This window comes from Armigeres subalbatus, chromosome 3 (assembly GCF_024139115.2).
Source record: "Armigeres subalbatus isolate Guangzhou_Male chromosome 3, GZ_Asu_2, whole genome shotgun sequence".
NCBI lineage: Eukaryota > Metazoa > Arthropoda > Insecta > Diptera > Culicidae > Armigeres > Armigeres subalbatus.
This window is the reverse complement of record NC_085141.1, coordinates 172,564,320-172,587,889: the sequence shown is the minus strand read 5'-3', so window position 1 is coordinate 172,587,889 and position 23,570 is coordinate 172,564,320. Positions and strand designations below refer to the sequence as shown.

Sequence of the window (23,570 nt, the reverse complement as noted above, 5' to 3'; positions counted from 1 at the left end):
TGGGGCACGTGCAATTGTATTATCCTTGTCGAGCAGACATCGTCATAGGGATTCGGAAGACCCGTGGGTGGTATTCGTTAGCGGTGTTTGCCATTGATAAAGCGCGTCGCCCACGTCGATATGTAGCTGTAATGTTGTTTTGATAAATTCATAGCAATGTACGTAACGACAGTTGGGCTTCGATAACATTATGCATAGAATAATAATGAGAGGTTAAACATTATTGGATTCATGGACATTAATCCCTGTTTTCTTTTAAAATTAATGCATTACCACAATAATAAGAATTACACCCAGCGTTTTTTTATTCAAATTTTCCAGGCGCTTACAAGACACCTCGAATTTCTTAAAATCTAAAAATCTAAAAATCTAAAAATCTAAAAATCTAAAAATCTAAAAATCTAAAAATCTAAAAATCTAAAAATCTAAAAATCTAAAAATCTAAAAATCTAAAAATCTAAAAATCTAAAAATCTAAAAATCTAAAAATCTAAAAATCTAAAAATCTAAAAATCTAAAATCTAAAAATCTAAAAATCTAAAAATCTAAAAATCGTAAAATCTAAAAATCTAAAAATCTAAAAATCTAAAAATCTAAATTATTAAAAATCTAAAAATCTAAAAATCTAAAAATCTAAAAATCTAAAAATCTAAAAATCTAAAAATCTAAAAATCTAAAAATCTAAAAATCTAAAAATCTAAAAATCTAAAAATCTAAAAATCTAAAAATCTAAAAATCTAAAAATCTAAAAATCTAAAAATCTAAAAATCTAAAATCTAAAAATCTAAAAATCTAAAAATCTAAAAATCTAAAAATCTAAAATCTAAAAATCTAAAAATCTAAAAATCTAAAAATCTAAAAATCTAAAAATCTAAAAATCTTAAATCTAAAAATCTAAAAATCTAAAAATCTAAAAATCTAAAAATCTAAAAATCTAAAAATCTAAAAATCTAAAAATCTAAAAATCTAAAAATCTAAAAATCTAAAAATCTAAAAATCTAAAAATCTGAAAATCTAAGAATTTGAAATTCTAAAAATCTAAAAATCTAAAAATGTAAAAATCAAAAAATCTTAAAATCTTAAAATCTTAAAATCTTAAAATCTTAAAATCTTAAAATCTTAAAATCTTAAAATCTTAAAATCTTAAAATCTTAAAATCTTAAAATCTTAAAATCTTAAAATCTTAAAATCTTAAAATCTTAAAATCTTAAAATCTTAAAATCTTAAAATCTTAAAATCTTAAAATCTTAAAATCTTAAAATCTTAAAATCTTAAAATCTTAAAATCTTAAAATCTTAAAATCTTAAAATCTTAAAATCTTAAAATCTTAAAATCTTAAAATCTTAAAATCTTAAAATCTTAAAATCTTAAAATCTTAAAATCTTAAAATCTTAAAATCTTAAAATCTTAAAATCTTAAAATCTTAAAATCTTAAAATCTTAAAATCTTAAAATCTTAAAATCTTAAAATCTTAAAATCTTAAAATCTTAAAATCTTAAAATCTTAAAATCTTAAAATCTTAAAATCTTAAAATCTTAAAATCTTAAAATCTTAAAATCTTAAAATCTTAAAATCTTAAAATCTTAAAATCTTAAAATCTTAAAATCTTAAAATCTTAAAATCTTAAAATCTTAAAATCTTAAAATCTTAAAATCTTAAAATCTTAAAATCTTAAAATCTTAAAATCTTAAAATCTTAAAATCTTAAAATCTTAAAATCTTAAAATCTTAAAATCTTAAAATCTTAAAATCTTAAAATCTTAAAATCTTAAAATCTTAAAATCTTAAAATCTTAAAATCTTAAAATCTTAAAATCTTAAAATCTTAAAATCTTAAAATCTTAAAATCTTAAAATCTTAAAATCTTAAAATCTTAAAATCTTAAAATCTTAAAATCTTAAAATCTTAAAATCTTAAAATCTTAAAATCTTAAAATCTTAAAATCTTGAAATCTTAAAATCTTAAAATCTTAAAATTTTAAAATCTTAAAATCTTAAAATCTTAAAATCTTAAAATCTTAAAATCTTAAAATCTTAAAATCTTAAAATCTTAAAATCTTAAAATCTTAAAATCTTAAAATCTTAAAATCTTAAAATCTTAAAATCTTAAAATCTTAAAATCTTAAAATCTTAAAATCTTAAAATCTTAAAATCTTAAAATCTTAAAATCTTAAAATCTTAAAATCTTAAAATCTTAAAATCTTAAAATCTTAAAATCTTAAAATCTTAAAATCTTAAAATCTTAAAATCTTAAAATCTTAAAATCTTAAAATCTTAAAATCTTAAAATCTTAAAATCTTAAAATCTTAAAATCTTAAAATCTTAAAATCTTAAAATCTTAAAATCTTAAAATCTTAAAATCTTAAAATCTTAAAATCTTAAAATCTTAAAATCTTAAAATCTTAAAATCTTAAAATCTTAAAATCTTAAAATCTTAAAATCTTAAAATCTTAAAATCTTAAAATCTTAAAATCTTAAAATCTTAAAATCTTAAAATCTTAAAATCTTAAAATCTTAAAATCTTAAAATCTTAAAATCTTAAAATCTTAAAATCTTAAAATCTTAAAATCTTAAAATCTTAAAATCTTAAAATCTTAAAATCTTAAAATCTTAAAATCTTAAAATCTTAAAATCTTAAAATCTTAAAATCTTAAAATCTTAAAATCTTAAAATCTTAAAAATCTTAAAATCTTAAAATCTTAAAATCTTAAAATCTTAAAATCTTAAAATCTTAAAATCTTAAAATCTTAAAATCTTAAAATCTTAAAATCTTAAAATCTTAAAATCTTAAAATCTTAAAATCTTAAAATCTTAAAATCTTAAAATCTTAAAATCTTAAAATCTTAAAATCTTAAAATCTTAAAATCTTAAAATCTTAAAATCTTAAAATCATAAAATCATAAAATCATAAAATCTTAAAATCTAAAAATCTAAAAATCTAAAAATCTAAAAATCTAAAAATCTAAAATCCAAAAATTTAAAAATTTAAAAATCTAAAAATCTAAAAATCTAAAAATCTAAATATCTAAAAATCTAAAAATCTAACAATCTAAAAATCTAAAAATCTAAAAATCTAAAAATCTAAAAATCTAAAAATCTAAAAATCTAAAAATCTAAAAATCTAAAAATCTAAAAATCTAAAAATCTTAAAATCTTAAAATCTAAAAATCTTAAAATCTTAAAATCTTAAAATCTTAAAATCTTAAAATCTTAAAATCTTAAAATCTTAAAATCTTAAAATCTTAAAATCTTAAAATCTTAAAATCTTAAAATCTTAAAATCTTAAAATCTTATCTTAAAATCTTAAAATCTTAAAATCTTAAAATCTTAAAATCTTAAAATCTTAAAATCTTAAAATCTTAAAATCTTAAAATCTTAAAATCTTAAAATCTTAAAATCTTAAAATCTTAAAATCTTAAAATCTTAAAATCTTAAAATCTTAAAATCTTAAAATCTTAAAATCTTAAAATCTTAAAATCTTAAAATCTTAAAATCTTAAAATCTTAAAATCTTAAAATCTTAAAATCTTAAAATCTTAAAATCATAAAATCATAAAATCATAAAATCTTAAAATCTAAAAATCTAAAAATCTAAACATCTAAAAATCTAAAAATCTAAAATCCAAAAATTTAAAAATTTAAAAATCTAAAAATCTAAAAATCTAAAAATCTAAATATCTAAAAATCTAAAAATCTAACAATCTAAAAATCTAAAAATCTAAAAATCTAACGATCTAAAAATCTAAAAATCTAAAAATCTAAAAATCTAAAAATCTAAAAATCTAAAAATCTAAAAATCTAAAAATCTTAAAATCTTAAAATCTAAAAATCTAAAAATCTAAAAATCTAAAAATCTAAAAATCTAAAAATCTAAAAATCTAAAAATCTAAAAATCTAAAAATCTAAAAATCTAAAAAACTAAAAAACTAAAAAATCAAAAAATCAAAAAATCTAAAATTCTAAAAATCTAAAAATCTAAAAATCTAAAAATCTAAAAATCTAAAAATCTAAAAATCTAAAAATCTAAAAATCTAAAAATCTAAAAATCTAAAAATCTAAAAATCTAAAAATCTAAAAATCTAAAAATCTAAAAATCTAAAAATCTGAAGATATAAAAATCTAAAAATCTAAAAATCTAAAAATCTAAAAATCTAAAAATCTAAAAATCTAAAAATCTAAAAATCTAAAAATCTAAAAATCTAAAAATCTAAAAATCTAAAAATCTAAAAATCTAAAAATCTAAAAATCTAAAAATCGGAAATCTTAAAAATGTTAAAATTTAAAATCTAAAATCTGAAAATCTAAAAATCTAAAAATTTAAAATCTAAAATCTAAAAAATCAAAATCTAAAATCTAAAAATCTAAAATCTAAAAATCTAAAATTCAAAATCTAAAAATCTAAAAATCTAAAATCTAAAAATCTGAAAAATCTAAAAATCTAAAAATCTAAAATCTGAAAATCTAAAAATCTAAAAATCTAAAAATCTAAAATCTAAAAATTCTAAAATCTAAAAATCTAAAAATCTAAAATCTAAAAATCTAAAAATCTAAAAATCTAAAATCTAAAAATCTAAAAATCTAAAATCTAAAAATCTAAAATCTAAAAATCTAAAAAATCTAAAAATCTAAAATCTAAAAATCTAAAAATCTAAAAATCTAAAAATCTAAAATTCTAAAAATCTAAAAAACCTAAAAATCTAAAATCTAAAAATCTAAAAATCTAAAATCTAAAAATCTAAAAATTTAAAATCTAAAAATCTAAAATTAAAAATTTAAAAATCTAAAACTTTAAAAATTAAAAATTAAAAATTAAAAATCTAAAAATCTAAAAATCTAAAAATCTAAAAATCTAAAATCTAAAAATCTAAAATCTAAAAATCTAAAAATTCAAAATCTAAAAATCTAAAAATCTAAAATCTAAAAATCTAAAAATCTAAAAATCTAAAATCTAAAATCTAAAAATCTAAAAATCTAAAATCTAAAAATCTAAAAATCTAAAATTCTAAAAATCTAAAAATCTAAAATCTAAAATCTAAAATCTAAAATCTAAAATCTAATATCTAAAATCTAAAATCTAAAAATTTAAAATCTAAAATCTAAAATCTTAAAATCTTAAAATCTTAAAATCTTAAAATCTTAAAATCTTAAAATCTTAAAATCTTAAAATCTTAAAATCTTAAAATCTTAAAATCTTAAAATCTTAAAATCTTAAAATCTTAAAATCTTAAAATCTTAAAATCTTAAAATCTTAAAATCTTAAAATCTTAAAATCTTAAAATCTTAAAATCTTAAAATCTTAAAATCTTAAAATCTTAAAATCTTAAAATCTTAAAATCTTAAAATCTTAAAATCTTAAAATCTTAAAATCTTAAAATCTTAAAATCTTAAAATCTTAAAATCTTAAAATCTTAAAATCTTAAAATCTTAAAATCTTAAAATCTTAAAATCTTAAAATCTTAAAATCTTAAAATCTTAAAATCTTAAAATCTTAAAATCTTAAAATCAAAATCTTAAAATCTTAAAATCTTAAAATCTTAAAATCTTAAAATCTTAAAATCTTAAAATCTTAAAATCTTAAAATCTTAAAATCTTAAAATCTTAAAATCTTAAAATCTTAAAATCTTAAAATCTTAAAATCTTAAAATCTTAAAATCTTAAAATCTTAAAATCTTAAAATCTTAAAATCTTAAAATCTTAAAATCTTAAAATCTTAAAATCTTAAAATCTTAAAAATCTTAAAATCTTAAAATCTTAAAATCTTAAAATCTTAAAATCTTAAAATCTTAAAATCTTAAAATCTTAAAATCTTAAAATCTTAAAATCTTAAAATCTTAAAATCTTAAAATCTTAAAATCTTAAAATCTTAAAATCTTAAAATCTTAAAATCTTAAAATCTTAAAATCTTAAAATCTTAAAATCTTAAAATCTTAAAATCTTAAAATCTTAAAATCTTAAAATCTTAAAATCTTAAAATCTTAAAATCTTAAAATCTTAAAATCTTAAAATCTTAAAATCTTAAAATCTTAAAATCTTAAAATCTTAAAATCTTAAAATCTTAAAATCTTAAAAATCTTAAAATCTTAAAATCTTAAAATCTTAAAATCTTAAATTAAAATCTTAAAATTCTTAAAATCTTAAAATCTTAAAATCTTAACATCTTCAAATCTTAAAATCTTAAAATCTTAAAATCTTAAAATCTTAAAATCTTAAAATCTTAAAATCTTAAAATCTTAAAATCTTAAAATCTTAAAATCTTAAAATCTTAAAATCTTAAAATCTTAAAATCTTAAAATCTTAAAATCTTAAAATCTTAAAATCTTAAAATCTTAAAATCTTAAAATCTTAAAATCTTAAAATCTTAAAATCATAAAATCATAAAATCTTAAAATCTAAAAATCTAAAAATCTAAAAATCTAAAAATCTAAAAATCTAAAATCCAAAAATTTAAAAATTTAAAAATCTAAAAATCTAAAAATCTAAAAATCTAAATATCTAAAAATCTAAAAATCTAACAATCTAAAAATCTAAAAATCTAAAAATCTAACGATCTACAAATCTAAAAATCTAAAAATCTAAAAATCTAAAAATCTAAAAATCTAAAAATCTTAAAATCTAAAAATCTAAAAATCTAAAAATCTAAAAATCTAAAAATCTAAAAATCTAAAAATCTAAAAATCTAAAAATCTAAAAATCTAAAAATCTAAAAATCTAAAAATCTAAAAAACAAAAAAACAAAAAATTAAAAAATCAAAAATCTGAAATTCAAAAATCTAAAAATCTAAAAATCTAAAAATCTAAAATCTAAAAATCTAAAAATTTTAAAATCTTAAAATCTAAAAATCTAAAAATCTGAAAATCTAAAAATCTAAAAATCCAAAAACCTTAAAAATCAAAAACCTAAAAATCTAGAAATCTAAAATCTAAAAATCTAAAAATCTAAAAATCTAAAAATCTAAAAATCTAAAAATCTAAAAATCTAAAAATCTAAAAATCTAAAAATCTAAAAATCTAAAAATCTAAAAATCTAAAATCTAAAAATCTAAAAATCTAAAAATCTAAAAATCTAAAAATCTAAAAATCTAAAAATCTAAATTCTAAAAATCTAAAATCTAAAAATCCAAAAATTTTAAAAATCTAAAAATTTAAAAATCTAAAGATCTAAGGATCTAAGGATCTAAAAATCTAAAATTTTAAAAATTTAAAGATCTAAAAATCTTAAAATCTAAAAATCTAAAATCTAAAAATCCAAAATCTAAAAATCTAAAAATCTAAAAATCTAAAAATCTAAAAATCTAAAAATCTAAAAATCTAAAAATCTAAAAATCTAAAAATCTAAAAATCTAAAAATCTAAAAATCTAAAAATTTAAGAATCTAAAAATCTAAAAATCTAAAAATCTAAAAATCTAAAAAATCTAAAAATCTAAAAATCTAAAAATCTAAAAATCTAAAAATCTAAAAATCTAAAAATCTAAAAATCTAAAAATCTAAAAATCTAAAAATCTAAAAATCTAAAAATCTAAAAATCTAAAAATCTAAAAATCTAAAAACCTAATAATTTAAAAATCTAAAAATCTAAAAATTTAAAAATCTAAAACTTTAAAAATTTAAAAATTAAAAAACCTAAAAATCTAAATAAAAATCTAAAAATCTAAAAATCTAAATATCTAAAAATCTAAAAGTCTAAAAATCTAAAAATCTAAAAATCTAAAAATCTAAAAATCTAAAAATCTAAAAATCTAAAAATCTAAAAATCTAAAAATCCAAAAATCTAAAAATCTAAAAATCTAAAAATCCAAAAATCTCAAAATCTAAATCTAGAAATGCAAAAACCTAAAAGTCTAAGAATCTAAAAATCTAAAAATCCAAAAATCTAAAAATCTAAAAATCTAAAAATCTAAAAATCTAAAAATCTAAAAATCTAAAAATCTAAAAATCTAAAAATCTAAAAAGCAAGGTTTGGAGCAAAATCCAGCACAGTGAGCAGTGTTGGGTCTCGAGTCGTCGCCAGCGCCAGCGAACCGGAAGTCTTCTGCCAACCGGAATCGTCGGACCGACCTCGGCACTCGAACCGTCAACCTGCTGAAGAAAGAAGAAAGAAGAAGGAAGTGCTTCGGGTATGTAGGGCACCGCCAGTGCGGACGTTATCCACCACCGGAACTGTCGGACCACCTCTGCAACCCGAAGACGAAGTCGGCGCAATGCGCGAAAGCGTCCCCTGCGATAGCCGCCGGTAGTCGGGGCACCATCAGTGCGGAAGTTTCCTTCACCGGAACTGGTGGACCACCCTCGACGCCGGGGAAGTCAGGAGGATTCGAGTGAGGAAGTTTGCGGCACAACCGCCGAGGGGTCGAGACGTAGCAGTGGATCTCAGCAAGCCAGTCGGCGAACTAGCCTAAGCTAGGGGCCGGAATTTTAGAAGAAGTGCATGAGCACAGCCCCCCCCGAAGTAGTCGCAGCATCCAGTGGTCCCGGGGGGATCGAGGCAAGGAGGATAAGGGACCCGGTTTATCCGGGAGGCACATTTTTAGCAGGTCGGGAGGAGCCCATCCCTGTTCGCCTTCGAGCATAGTGTGGATGCTCGAGGTGTCTGTCGCGCAGATTTTTGATGGCCTTTAACCCTTGAAAAAAAAAAAAAAAAAAAAAAATACAGACAGACATCATTTCAATTCGTCGAGCTGAGTCGATTGGTATATAACACTATGGGTCTCCGGGCCATCTATAAAAAGTTCATTTTTGGAGCGAACATATAGCCTTTACGTATACTTTGTATACGAGAAAGGCAAAAATTAAAAACCTAAAAATCTAAAAAGATGTAAAAATACAAATAAAAAGCTAGAGAGTCCTAAATTTCAAAATAATACTACGTTTCAGCGTTTGGTAATTTGTAATTAGCCCCTGTTGCGTTTAAGTCGAGCAAAATGCATAAAAATGATTTGCTGTGCAATCTTACCAAGATACAGTATTGAATCAAATATGCTTTTCATATCTATTTTTTATTTCAATAAATTCTACGCAAAGTTGTTCTTAAGTATGTAAATTGGATACCTATCAGAATTCGATACCAATATCAACCGTCATTCTGCCACTCGCAAAATCTCCTGGAACATTCCAACCTTCTACAAGTTTAGCAAAATAACAACAGCTGCTTTCAGACTTGTGTGTTGATGTTTAGTAGCTCGATAATAGCCTACCACGCGCACCCCTCTACGATGACGTCAGCAGCCGTATGGCGTCTATGTGTTGGTTGGTGGATTGCGCGAAAACAAAATAAGAAAATAACAACTATAACCGGCGGAGCTATTTGCCAGCTTGAAATGACCAACCCTTCAACTGGGTTGCTTTCGTGAGGGTTGAACTAGAAGCAAAAACTGTGGAAAATACATCACATGAGACTTGATAACTTTTGCTTAATGATGTAGGTGATAGTTAGACTGCGCCAGCTTTAAAGAAAAACAAATTGTTTTGAAATAATTGCAGGTTTCGGTTAAGTGTGGCGGAATTACATTTATTATATTATCCACTATTCGAATTACAAAATGGAAAATATAGTTGGCTTAGTTTAAAAGAGTTATTTGTCTTTCCTTACACCCAATCAGCAACTGTTAGATTTACTAACAATTCTGCATAAGAACCTACCTAACCATGTATACGAACTGGGCATACACAAAATTGTCAGATTCTTATACAAAGCATGTAAGCTTACAAACGAATATTGCAAGAAAAGCTTGCAAAATTATAAAGTCTCATACAATATTTGTATAAGAATCAAACATTTTCGCAAATGTCCAGTTCTTATACAGATTTTGGTATAGGTTCTTATACAGAATTGTTAGAAAAACTAAATTCAATTGTGTGAATCAAATTGTCGTAGCGAACCCTCATCATAATATACTTCACTACCAAACGTATTGATTCATATACGTGATAAAAATTCCCAAAATGCATTTAAATCTCAAAAATACCATTGAACATAAATTTTCAGATATGGTTCATGAGAAAGCCTTACCGGAGAGGGATGTGTTTATAACTGACATAGAAACTACTTTATTCCTGAGCCAGTCTAGTGTCCATTTACCTAATGGTCAAAACAAGAATGACTAGAAGTTTGCTTTGCTGTTGACTACGTTTGCGATGAATGTTATGTTAGCGAAAGTGATTGAAAGATGGGAATAAATGAAAGTATAGCTCACAAAAATGGGCAAACGAGTGTGTCTAGACATTCTTGACATCTTGCATTTTTCATGGCGCTCCGATATCTAGTCTAGCTGTAGAAATTTATTATAGTGCGTTATTATCTGTTCTATTTGTCTGCGCAACTGTCATTTTCACAATGACAATAATGTTTTCCTGCATATCAGCATTGATGGTTGAGTGGTTTCTATAATATGGCTTATTACGTATTTATTTGTCGAATTAATGTTTGTTGAGTGTTAGTAAGTTCTTATGGTGAATCATAAGGCTCACAGCTCGAGAAGATACATGGTTTTCGTTAGTCAGGTTATTAAAATTACGAAATTGTTATTAATTATAAGTTATTGAAATACGAAATTGATAATAAAACTTAGCTTAATAGATAGATAGTTGCCAGCTCTAACCGGCACGTATAAGGGAGGAAATGTATATTTTAAAGCTAAAATTTGGTTGATAAATGTGAAATAATAAAAGAAATTCCAACTGTAATAGCTTTTTTATTTGAAACAGATCCAGAACGCATTTTTATGAATGCAGAATTTTCTGCAAGTAAATAAACAGATGCTATTTTCCAAGTCAATGCAAAAAATGGGAAATACCCAAACGATCTCACTCGAGAATCTCAACACATTCGAAAACGTTAGTTGTGTGCTATCCAAATAGGAGTTCTACCAACCATCAGTAAAGAGATAGAGCTCAGCGGTTCTCGTTTCGCGAAATCGAGAGCACTCTTGATTTTACTTTCTTAATAGTTTTGTTTACACATTTTTGAATCGCTCTCAATACTAATTCGTTATGCAGGTATATTTGCGGACACCACAGTACTAGTTATGTCGCACATTTTGAGTGTTGACTTGTCGTTGTGAGTAGTTGATAAGTTGTTGACTATCTTGTCTAGTCTATCGCCGACTTTGTGCCCAAGCTAATGAAAAAAGCTTTGGCTGAACACGTTGTCAGAGACTAAACATGCTGATTGTATGAATGAATAAGTGGCTTTAATGTACGGAAGGGGAGAGTGGTATGTTACGTGTCAGAAAAAATAAAAATAAAAATTTTGGAAGATTTATCAGCTACACTGTGAAATGTCACCGATATGTAATTGTAAGACGCGCGGCTACAAAGCAAGACCATGCTGAGGGTGGCTGGGTTCGATTCCCGGTGCCGGTCTAGGCAATTTTCGGATTGGAAATTGTCTCGACTTCACTGGGCATAAAAGTATCATCGTGCTAGCCTCATGATGATACAAATGCAAAAATGGTAACCAGGCTTAGAAACCTCGCAGTTAATAACTGTGGAAGTGCTTAATGAACACTAAGCTGCGAGGCGGCTCTGTCCCAGTGTGGGGATATAATGCCAATAAGAAGAAGAAGAAGATGTAATTGGATTGCTACTGTTAATTCGCTCATAACTTTTTCCAAAAAAATATTAACGATTTCGGTTTTTTTGATAAACATGTGGTGCTTAAAATACCTTATTACTTTGTTCAACAGATCATTGATCTGAAAGCAAAGTAAGGGCGAAATTACGAAAATGCCATGAAATGTCATGACATTATTAATGTCATTTGACAGTTTTGACATTTAGCTTTCACGCTTCCGATTTCAGATTAAGAGCACTGACATGTATAACAAAGTAATAGAATCCTTTAACCTTCCGGGACTCGCTTGGTCCTAGACCGCTCACGCAGTCCCGCTTCTGTAGTGAACGAGAAGCGTGCTTTTTTCGAAGGTGTTGTACTTTTTACAACGGCGCGAGTCCCCGAAGGTTATGCGTAACTTGTTAATAAAATAACGAAAAATTATATTTTGAAAAAAGTTATTAACAAGTTAGTTCCATGACACCAAAATAAACCTTTAGCGCACAAAAAAAGAATTTTAGGTTTTAACAATATAAAGTAACAGTAAGTTTGAATAAAATAGCGCTTATTTCTATGCTAAAAATATGTACATGCAAATAGATTTCAAGTTTCAACATATTTATATCTGTGTGTTAAATAAATAAATAAATGAATTACTACGTCTCAGATAATTCTCTACAGCTTCTCATGGGCGCAAATTTTGAATTGCGTTTTAATCATCCCGAAATATTCATTAAAAACAAATCGCTGTTTGATTGTACACAGTGTACTGTTAGTAAATATATTACGTCGTGGGAAAATATATTCAACAAATCATGATCATATTTCATTCTAAATATGTATTTGACCTGCTCAAAAGTGAATAGTACGTAATAAAAACCATATAATTAAATTGTTATAATTATTATCGCGTTTGAGATTTTAGAAAGAAGAAAACTACTTTTGGTTAAAATAGTTTTGGAGACGTTTTTCGATGGTTGTTTCAATGTTTCAATTTCAGTGAATACTTTATTTTTTGTTTGAATAAATTATCAACATTCATGTTTGTTTGATGTGTGGATGGTCGGAGATTCACGCTTAGTTCTTAACTTGTGCATCTACTACCTTTGTATATAACTTTCTAAATTGTGTGTATCCAAATGAGCAAACTTTTATCCAAACAGTATAAACTTCAAGCAGCAGCGGGATATCCTCCAGCACCGGACACCTCCCATTACCGGACACTTCAAAAAAAAACTTGCAGAGGTCGCTTCACCATCATATTTAGTACAAAAGGAAGCTATTAAAAAGTCCTTTACCTGCATCTAATATCAGATCCTCATATTGTAAACTTTGTATAAAAATTGAAATTGAACAAAAAATTTTACTCATGTAACAGGAACTTTGTCATATGTATTTGAACATGGTGCAATATAGTGTACGGTAATAGGGGACACTTTTCTGAAACGTGAAAAATTTTACCAAAATTAATCTTTAAAATACAATGTCGAAAAACGTGTAAAATAAAGTTTGTGTGAATCAGTAATGATCATCAGTAAACATAATCCAGCAGGTTAGAGAGTTTTTCGTGAAATGGCTTATCTGGGATATTCCTTTGAAATAAGCCGAATATCAGTTCACATCGCTTTTATGTAATGTTGACCATAGATAGTGGAATATATAGATGAGCGAAGATAAATCCTCTGTCTCCAAACGAACTGTCAAACGTGTCTCCAAACGCTCATCTATAGATTCTACTATCAATAATGTTGACCACCCCTGTTGAAAACATTCTCTTGAAAACATCCCAGAGAATCAAACTCGCCATCTCCGGATTGACAATTACACCTTTCATTGGCTTGCAAGCTCCAGGTATCCAGCAAATCAAATACTTCTTTTGCCGCATTCTCACCACACAATTTCTCCGAGTTTCTGTCGGAAATCACTACTGGAAGTCGCTCAACTTTTGTGCTGTATAAAAGTTAGTTAAACATCTAAGTTCTTTTTTTTGCAAATATATCATACGTACCTGAGCTATCTGGCAAAATTTTCCCATCCCAATGGACTACCAAGAACTTGATTTATAATTTTCTTTTTGAATAGTAGCAAAATTTCTCCTGGCTTTGCTTCGAGCTCTCCCTATTGTGGTTCTTGAAACAGCTGCTGCTATGGGGATGATAATCCTAACTGCCTGACGATCCGATATTTTATCTCGGTCCAGAGCACTTGTAACACATGACGTTAGAACAGAGTCAGTGTGGTTTTCAATTTATATTCGCTTAGGGGGACAAGATAGCACATATTCTTCATCTTTATCAACTGTCTCATAGTCATCTAAAATAAGATAATAGCCATAATTATTGCATTAGTAGTTGATAACAACTTATGACTTGCTCAACAACAACTTGCTCATTCAATATTTTACCTTCTGGAGGATCAGGCATGGGAACGTTTGGTATTTCAACGTTTTGCTCGCACCCAAATTTACAGAAAGTCAGTATGGTTAATGTTAGGAACCGTTGGCCATCTTGATCTGCCAAAAACTCCATTTTGCGTTCTGACAAAACCTTGTGTTTGTTGACAATGTTGAACAGAATATCAAGCTTGTTCATGAACTGATGATCTTTTTGTAACTGCAACTCTGTAACGATATGCTTATTCTTTTTGATCAGTAACCACTCCGAATGAGTTTTCTGCAGTGTTTCAATTATACGCTTCTTCGTTTTGGATGCTAGCTCCGCGCTAGACCATAAATCGCATAGTTCTTCAACAGTGCGGTGAAGTGCTTTGCGTAATGTTTTATACATGAATAAAAGATGATGAAACCTCGCAAAGTTGGAAGCCGGTTGAAACGAGTGATCGGCACACATTCTCCGTGTCCAATCAAATAAATGATGTCGGAGCTTCGTGTGCACGTCATTTAAACAGAATTTTATGAAAGCTGTAATACGTTCAAAAATATAATGGTCATATGGATATTATCATCTACTATTTACTTACAATATAGAAATAAAATACTTAAAAGAAAATTTGAATCGTCGCGATCCTGAATGAATTGTTTCTCATTATCTAGGAACTCAGTGAGATGTTAATGATAATGACATATTGTAAATGATTTCCAACTGGTCCATATGTTAAGCATCGGTTACTAAGGTATGTTGCTTGAAATATTTTGTTGCGTTACGCCTCGAGCGAAACCAACCCACACATATGCAGCCGAAACAGTAATAACTTTTCGAATTCGCCTCGAATCGACTTGTGGTCTTCGGCATCATCTTCATTACATCCTTTTCGACAAGTGAATTGAATTAAAGAACATTTGGATATGTTTAAGTGTGCTAAAATGGGAAAGTAAAAAAGCTTTGCAATTTCACATATATTATGAAAGATTCTCCCATGTAAACTTACAACAAGTTTAGCTTCGCCCAAATGTTAACCGATTTGGTTAAAATTTTGTCCAGAGCATCAGGCCGTCAAACAGTATGAAATAAAAAGGCAAATCAACAAAAAATTGAAAAAGGTTTTTTTTTGAGCCACCTCAATGTTCAATCACGAACTCCATTTCGTTATTTTTTGTCAAAAGTTCAAAAAAAAATCTCAAAAATGAGAAACAAGCCCATGTGTCTTCCAGTCATTTCGTTATGATAGAAAAATTTGACAGGCACTTTTTTGTCTTCAAACTTGTTCTGTAACACAGCTCAACCAGATTTTGTTCTCAACACCAAACAATGTGTGCCTGCAAATTATCCGTACAACAAGACAGGTTTTTAAATATTTTTTGGAATAAATTAAAGAACCAGCATGCATTGCATGTTATTATAATAGGGCTACATAAACCAAGCTGAATTTGTTCACATTAAAATGACCCCTGTATCCTGACCCCTGTATCCTGAACGCCTTCAATCGTGTTGGAAAAAAACACGATGGCCGCACGTTTCTATACAGATACTTTTCACACATTTTTGACGATTGTGACATGATTTCAAATGTCTCGATAATATGTTCGGTGTTTTGATGGCTGTTGATTTCAACATGGACCATACTGAATGATAAATTCAACCCAAATCGGGTGAGTAGGAAGGCAATTCCTTTTTGTTCGGAAAACCGGAAAAAAACCATTCACAAAGATTTAATTTTTTTATACATGGAATGACGCTCAGTGTTCTCAGAATATAGGGGAACGGTTCGGCACTTCATCCCATAGCTCATATTTCCATCCCATCAAAAACAAAGCAATGAAAAGGAATTTGGCTTGTTTCTTATTTTTGTGATTTTTTTCACCAGTGAGCACGCGGGTTAGCAAAAAGAAGCGACGAGATTGATGTTGTATTACTTTGTTTTGCGATGAGATGAACATATGTTCAGTGAGATGGAAAACGGAACAGTTCCCCTACATCTGTTACAGCCTGCTGAGTTGTTATGCCCATATAGCTACCGATTCAGTCCATTATTGTCTGTTTTTGCTTTGTAGAAGCAAACTGTCAAAATCAAACGGGCTTGGTAGTCATATGGCTACTGCTTCTGCCTCATACGCAGGAGGTCGTGGGTTCAATCCCAGGTCCGTTTCATTCTCCTACTTTGTATCTTTCTCTATATTTCTCATGTTCCAGCAATCGCTAGAACTGGAAATGGGCTTCTACACCGTTTCCGTTTCTCTATCCTAAACCTTCAAATTGACTATTCTAGCAATAACTGCTAGAATTGGAAATGAACGAAAAAAAAAGTTCGTTTTCAACATCCAATTAGAAATTACATCAATTGCTTTCTCCTATCTATCACATGGCAACTCGTTAACCAAGACGAACCTCTGCCCCTCGAACCTAACCCAAAAATTCCAATAAATTCCGCATGAACTCGTGGCAAGTGCAGAGGTATATTCGGCTTGCAGTGGGCGAGTGATTGCATCATCATTTCCTCCCCCTTCCTTACATTGACTTGCATTCTGACGTGGCAGGCGCCAGTGTGACCTAACAAATGAGATCACCAGTACTTGTACATTGAAGATGAGTGCTAGTCCCAAGCAAACATCTGTTGGTTCTCTGTGCAAGAACAGCTGATCTGGTCATAATGGAGTAGCAACTACGGGCAGTCAATCAAGCTCAAGCTCAAGCTGTAGAAGCAAACTATCAAAATCTGTACGGATAATTTGCAGACACCCTGTAGATGGTGATGGTTGTGAATTTTGAGCAATTTAAACATAATAAGAGTGCACTTGTCATAAGACGAGTTTGTACAATCCCTTTGAATTCCACCACTTAATTGTATCTTGACAGATACGTATTTCGTGGACGTTAGGCAGAATAACAGCGATTTCAACAATGCTGTTCTCACAACTGGCCCTCTACTAAAAATTTCAATTTCTGTTCGCTTCATACTCGTCGCTCGCTTGTGACACCTATCCATACTGTTCTTCATTGTTGCGCTCCCTCTTACTTGAGCTTTAGATGTTGTACTCACCGATAAATGCCAACAAATCAATAATGATTGAGTCATGTACGTTGATCAAAAAAACTTTCCCAATTAGATACGTATTTCGACCTCAACCATAAGGCCGTCTTCAGTGTCTCGTACTTGAAACGATTCGAAGTCGAGTCAAGTACGAGACACTGAAGACGGCCTTACTGTTGAGGTCGAAATACGTATCTGTCAAGATACAATTAAGTGGTGGAATTCAAGGGGATTGTACAAACTCGTCTTATGACAAGTGAAGACATTCCACTAAAAAGCTCAGAATAATTTTCTTAATAAAATAATAAGAGTGATTTTTCTATAATTTTGGTTAGTGAAAGTTATATAAAAATATGTTTTATGCAAGCAACCTTCAAAGACTTGTATACAAGCCTGGTTATTTTCTGTGAACGGTTTTGAGAGGAAATAAACAATAATTCAATATAATAGTTTGTCCAAGCAATAAAATAATATGTTTTCATTGAAGTAAGTTCTATTCAATGTAAATATGATGTATTTCACACGACAAAATGATAAACAATTAGCTGTGCAATTTACGCATGGAAGAATGTGTTCATAACTAACAAACAAATACTTTAATCAAGTACCTGAAAGCCTTCCGTTCAATGGACTGCAATATGTCGCTTCATCCACAACGGTACAAACCACAACACAATTTGCAACATGATAACAGATTACGTGTGGTCATTGGAAGTAGATTGATCGAAAAACAAAACCGGAAATCGAGCAGAATAATATTTTCAGAGGGGGGGAATGTTGAGCATAAAATGAAAAATAATGGATATTTTTTAAAAGTCGAATGAAACAAACTGACTAGTTTCTTTATATTTCATTCTGGCAGCAAAATAAAATATCCATGAAGAATTGAAATTTTTTGATAAAAAATTAGGAAATTGTCATTAAAGAAGTCAGGGTATGAACAATAAATAAATATAAAATTTCCACAAATAATGTAAAATTTCCATAAACAATTGAGAATTTTCCACAAAACAAAAATAAACAATAAAGCAAAATTTGCAATCATAAAATAAGAATTTGAAATGGAAATTTTGCATTATTTGTGGAAATTTTATATTCATTTGTTGCTCATACCCTGATTTCTTTATTGGCAATTTCCGTATTTTATATTTATATTACTAAATATCTAATTTTTAAGGGGAAGTTTTTATTTTAGTCATTTTGGTCTACAGATTTATATTTCAGTTCCTCTGCCCGCATGTTGTTGAATTTTTGGTGGCTCCAAACTGGCGTTTACATGCAAGTTTTTTAAACGGACTTGCATGGAACATTTTTAAGTTAAATTCACTGAACTTAAATAAAAGGAAAACGCGTATAACGCGCAAATTTGAAGATAAATCAATAGATCAGATGTGCTTATATCGTTTCGGGTATTGATTGACCTAAAATTCGGTTCATAAACTACATGACGCCAATTTCTTCAAATTTGCGGTCTTCATCTAGCTATATCTCAAAACTTGGACGTGTTTTAGCATTATCTGAGCACAGATTCGGATTCAGCAAGCCAAAATCTACTAAAAGTGAGAAAAAAAATGGATGATAAGGGATCGAGAGGATAAGAGATTCAATAAATCCGAATATGGCAACATTAAAAATGTTTTTAATAATTTTCAATAATTTTTACATTTTGACAACTTAAAACTAGAATGTTCATTAAAGAAATGCAATTTCGGGTACTATGAAAATGAATACACGCTTTTAACATCGTAAATAGAAGAAATGAGGAATAACATCCGCCCTCTCTTTATTAAGCTTCCTCGAAGATGCATTTAAGCTCTTAAACCCCACAAACAAGCGTGAACCACCACTACCGCCATCACCGAGCAGAGCACACGCGGTTCCGATGGTTGTTTCATGTTTGTCGCGGCTTTCCGTGTGTAGGTTGACCGCGACCGCGAAGATTCGCGATCGTTTTCGCTTAGCGCAATCCCGTCAATCAGTCGAGTTGAGACGTTGATAAATACAAGTCGCGTTTTAGTTTTTCGTACAAACAGGCCTGCTCTTTGTGTAGTGTTCTGAAGTGCTTTGCGTTTAAATTTATTTTCGGCGATTAAAACTGTTGATTGTGGAAGAAGTCGTAAGCCGTTTGAAGAATCTGAATCGTACGTTGCGGCGTTCTACAGCTTCGCAACTTTTTATCTACTATCGATCGGCCCGCGAGGGCACGTGTGCGGGTTGAGACATATACATTTTTTGGAAGTGAGTATATCAGCCACATCCCAATTTGGATGGCTTCATTTTTGGAAAGTTTGGTAGGTCGTCGGCGCGACATATAGAAGTGCTACTTAAATATGCACTGTTTCGAATCGTTGCAAATTTGATTAGCGAATAAACATTGATTTGAGAAGGCGAAGCGCAAACAAGAGATTTCGATAGAAGTGTTTGTGAATTAAATGGCTGCCAGAGGAAACATTTGAAGACCTGAATGGGCTGATGTGTGCCAATTCGTGCCACGACTGATAACCGAACGGTCTCCGCTTATCTTATCAGCGCCAGCAGTGAACGTGAAGGAGTGCAAAAGTACAATAATTGCCAGTCTGCGTGATGTGATTAATTTGTTATTGTTTTGAAAGTTCGCCTTAGCGCGGAGCACAGCCTGTTGTACAACAAAACAGAATCGTAAAATGTTACAAATATTTCGAGACGAAAATCTTTAAAAATAGAACATGAACTAAATGCGGAAATAAAGTGACCCCTTGTGAAAAGTTGAAACCCGTGAAAAAATACCCCAAGTGAATGAACATATACAGCTAGTGTTTGTACATATCCGCCGAGATATACATAAAGAAGCAAAACAAGAACCGCAGCGTCGAGAAGTCGCGAAGAACGCTAAGTGGCGAGTCAGACCAACCTCATCGGCTAGCCGCTGCCACACAAGCGTGCTTAGCACATTTGTGTTGGAGGCTTGGAGGTGTTTATTGACCAGAAGCAGCCAGTTGATGTAAGTGGGGTATGGCCGTCGGCGGTCAGTGGATGGCGGTGTGTTAGGATAGGAATTTCTGCCACTCTAATTTGAAATAATTCGATCTGAAAGGGCGGGGAGGGGTGTTTGGTATCCGACATCACAATATAACACAATATGGTGACTTGCTTCTGATCTGGTTAGACTTGTCTATAACGTCACTACTGTGGCACATGCACGGCGGTGATTGGATGGATGATAGTGTTAACAAACTCGTTCAAGGATGTTTCGGAAAGATTTCAAAGCTAGTAGTGTTCGGTGAATTTGCGGAGGCATTCTAATCAGTTATTTTAGTGGCAAATGTGACTCACTTTAAGGAAATGATTCGCCACCAGACAAAGGTTATAATACTATAATGTCATGTCATATCATTTACATAACTGGTTGCATATTTTCATCCGCGGAACATTGCGAACACAACAGTATCACGTCCCATGTAAATGAAAGTGATACGTCTCTGTTGACCTAGTTTTCACTTCTGGTATTAAGTGTTGCTGAATTCAGAAAAGCTTATCTATGATAAGAGTACGTAATGGCATTTCATGATTATTAAATGGTAGGTCTTCAAGGTTTAGTCACTCAAGACGTTATCATAATAAATTCTGAGTGCTAAAAGTGGTGAAATATTCTGTGCTGAAAAACAGAAAAAAAAACAAATCGAAAAAATTACGAAAATAAAATTCATCAATTTTTAAAAATTAATTCCTCTATTTTTTATAATGAATGTTTTTCATTTCTTTATTATGTAAGGTGACTTAAAATTTTCTAAGCTTCATTAAGTTTGCCCGCCACCTCATACGGAATACATTTTCACTCACCAAATGTACATCTATTGTTAAGAGGTCACATTACAAAAAATGCAAATAATTTGGATTTTTTGGCTAAACAAAAGAAGTAAATTAAATTTTGTTGAAATTGTTTCTGAAATCTTGAAGTGCAAAAACTCAAGTTTTGCTGTTTGAAAAAATGATGGCTCTGTAGAATTTTCCCGCTGATACGTTTTCAGTGCTCCGGCCTACGGGCGAAGACCTTGAAAACTTTGAAAAAACTTCCACGTTTAAAAAATTGTACAGTGGTGTAACCTCTTTCTTTCAAATATGTTGTTATGCATCTTTTCTCAATTTAATAAGTTACTCTATGTGGAGTTCATAATGGTTTTCTTATCATGGCACTTCCATGCATTTGATTTACATTTTGTTTCATATGAGCAAAATCAGAGCCATATGTCACTTTACGGTTTTCTAATTATGTGAAGTATTTCAACCTTAATAGATACATAATATTATTATAGATACATAACTTTCTTTTGAATATCTTGTATGTATTTTTATGGTAAACAGTATGTTATTGCTGTATAACAACAGGTGTAAAGGTGACAGCATCCACGAGGCGAGAAATTTGTGATACATTTTTGGGAGGAATACAATAACAATAGACTAAGTAAGAGTCCTACCATGAATAGCCTTTTCTTGGAAATATTTGTTTTGGGATGTGATACAACGTCTCCACATCTATGTACTTGATTGGGCGTACGGCTGGTAGGCGAACCCACAATGGTCATTATGGTTCATACTCGTGTTTCGCATTTTATCGAAAGGCTAAAAATAAAACGACGACAGTATGCTTAGTTAGCGACAATGACATTATACTTAGTTAGCCAAAGCTTTTTCTCCACCTTTTTTCGAATCCACCAGTAAACTTGATTGTATAGATAGGAAAAAATACTGTTCTATATATTATGGTAGTGCTGATTCAGCTTGTTTTTGGTTACAGACTTGAATTTCTATGAATATGTATAGATTGTTGGAAGAAGCTGGTAATGTGAGGTTATATCTCATTACTAATCGACAAAGTGGGAAGAAGAGGTTTATTGAATAGGCCACATTTAGCAGAAAAGAAACACACAAAAGTGAATATGTTATTAAAATTGTTCGTGTCTGTGAAAAATACTGAAAGAAGATAAATGGCAAAGCAATATTAATTGTAAAATTACTCAGTCAACAGGGATTCCTTTTCTTTAAGAAATGACGGATAAGTCCAAATGGATCGGTAGTCAATATAAAACTAACTTTATTCCTCTTGCAATATACAATTCAGTAGCATGTCACTCAAAGCTCTCATTACAGTTCGAGAACCCTGCAAATGGGTTCGGCGATTTAACCGAGTGGAACTTGCCACTACAGCTTCTTCCCTCTTTAGTTAAAGCTAATCTCAAAGCTAAACTTTGTTTTTTTTTTATTTCTTATTTTAAACTTATCAAACGAAATTCAGAGAGCAAATATCAACAATTTACAAAATCGAAGTGGTGGTTAACAATTATATTGAAATTCTTAGCTAGAAAACAATTCGAATGTTCCTCTAATTCAATAGTATTTAAAATCCTGGATTCTACGTTTTTTTCTATTTCTCACGCTACGCCTAACTTGCACATTATTCTGAATTGCCCGATCGGCCACAGGTTGCTCCTCAATTACATTGCTCTTACGGATAGCACCCGATGATGCATCCACATATTCAGAGGCTCCAGTTGGCGCACTTTGGACATCCATCCTTGGATAGTGGTCCTCAAACAAAAAGGAATCGGCAGCAAAGCCGTAAAAATCTGAATCTGAATCATCAGACATATCTTCCTCAATTCTTCTTCGCTTGTTGCTGCTTGATGTACCAGTGCTAGTACTTGGCTCAGTCAAAAGCTGCGTCGTGATCGGACTCTCTCCGCTCAAAACAAAACGACGACGAAGCCGGTGGCGAGAGTCTTCTGGGATCTTGAGTTGACGCTTATGGGCTGAGACGATACGGCCGCTCAATGAAATTTTTGATTTCTAAAATATTGTCTTCTCTCTGGTCGTCCATAGTCACAGCATTAACAAGCTGAACTGGTCTAGGTTTGGAAAAAAATGTTTCTCCATTTACCATAGAAAATATCCAACCAGCTACGACCCATTAGCGGTACGAAGTCTCTGTCTCCCTGCAGCACAATTAGATAAAGTTCCTCTTTGATTCCATTTAACTTCACTAGAACTCTGATTCTGCCTAAAATGCTAAGCTTATTGCCATCTATTACATAAAGCTTTTTTCGACTGTCTTCAATAGGACATTGGCTGAAATTTCTAATGAATTGTGCCTCGGAAATCACGCTTTCAGCGGATCCACAGTTTACCTCCATGGTAAGACGACGTTTCTGAACTGATGCCTCAACATAACACGGCTCACTCGTCTTATTTGTCGCAGAAATCATTAAGCAAGGAGACTCTTCATCTTCGGAATCGGATGCCAAATCCTTTTTCAAGCGTTTGAAAAGGCCAGACGTTTGGGAAGACAAGGGTTTTGGAGAACTTATAAATTTCACAAATGGTTTGTTTCACGGACTCTTTCGTGGACTCCTTCTCTTTAACCTGTAACAAAACTTCTTAGTGTGCCCCGTCCTATGGCAAAACGAACAGGTAAAAGCTGTAGGTTGTTCATGCCTTCTGTCTCCACCTCTGGCTTTGGGGTTATAAGCAGGACTACGGTTAAAACTTCTACTTCTGCTTCGGTAAGATTGTTTGCTTGGAACACGGTCTACACGTCTTCCCAACCTAGCTAACACACTAACCCG

At 29.5% G+C, this 23,570-nt stretch overlaps 1 protein-coding gene across 5 annotated transcripts in view; it reads left to right on the top strand.

The window, feature by feature from the left end:
* Positions 1-23,570, top strand: part of LOC134219278 (protein CREBRF homolog) — a 62,416-nt gene that overhangs the window by 14,128 nt on the left and 24,718 nt on the right. The window contains exon 1 of one of the 5 annotated variants that reach the window (XM_062698003.1): positions 18,942-19,209. The exons of 2 other annotated variants lie outside the window; for them this stretch is intronic. The gene's annotated coding sequence lies outside the window, so the exon portion shown is untranslated. 2 more of the 5 variants (XM_062698002.1, XM_062698004.1) reach the window with 2 other exon arrangements.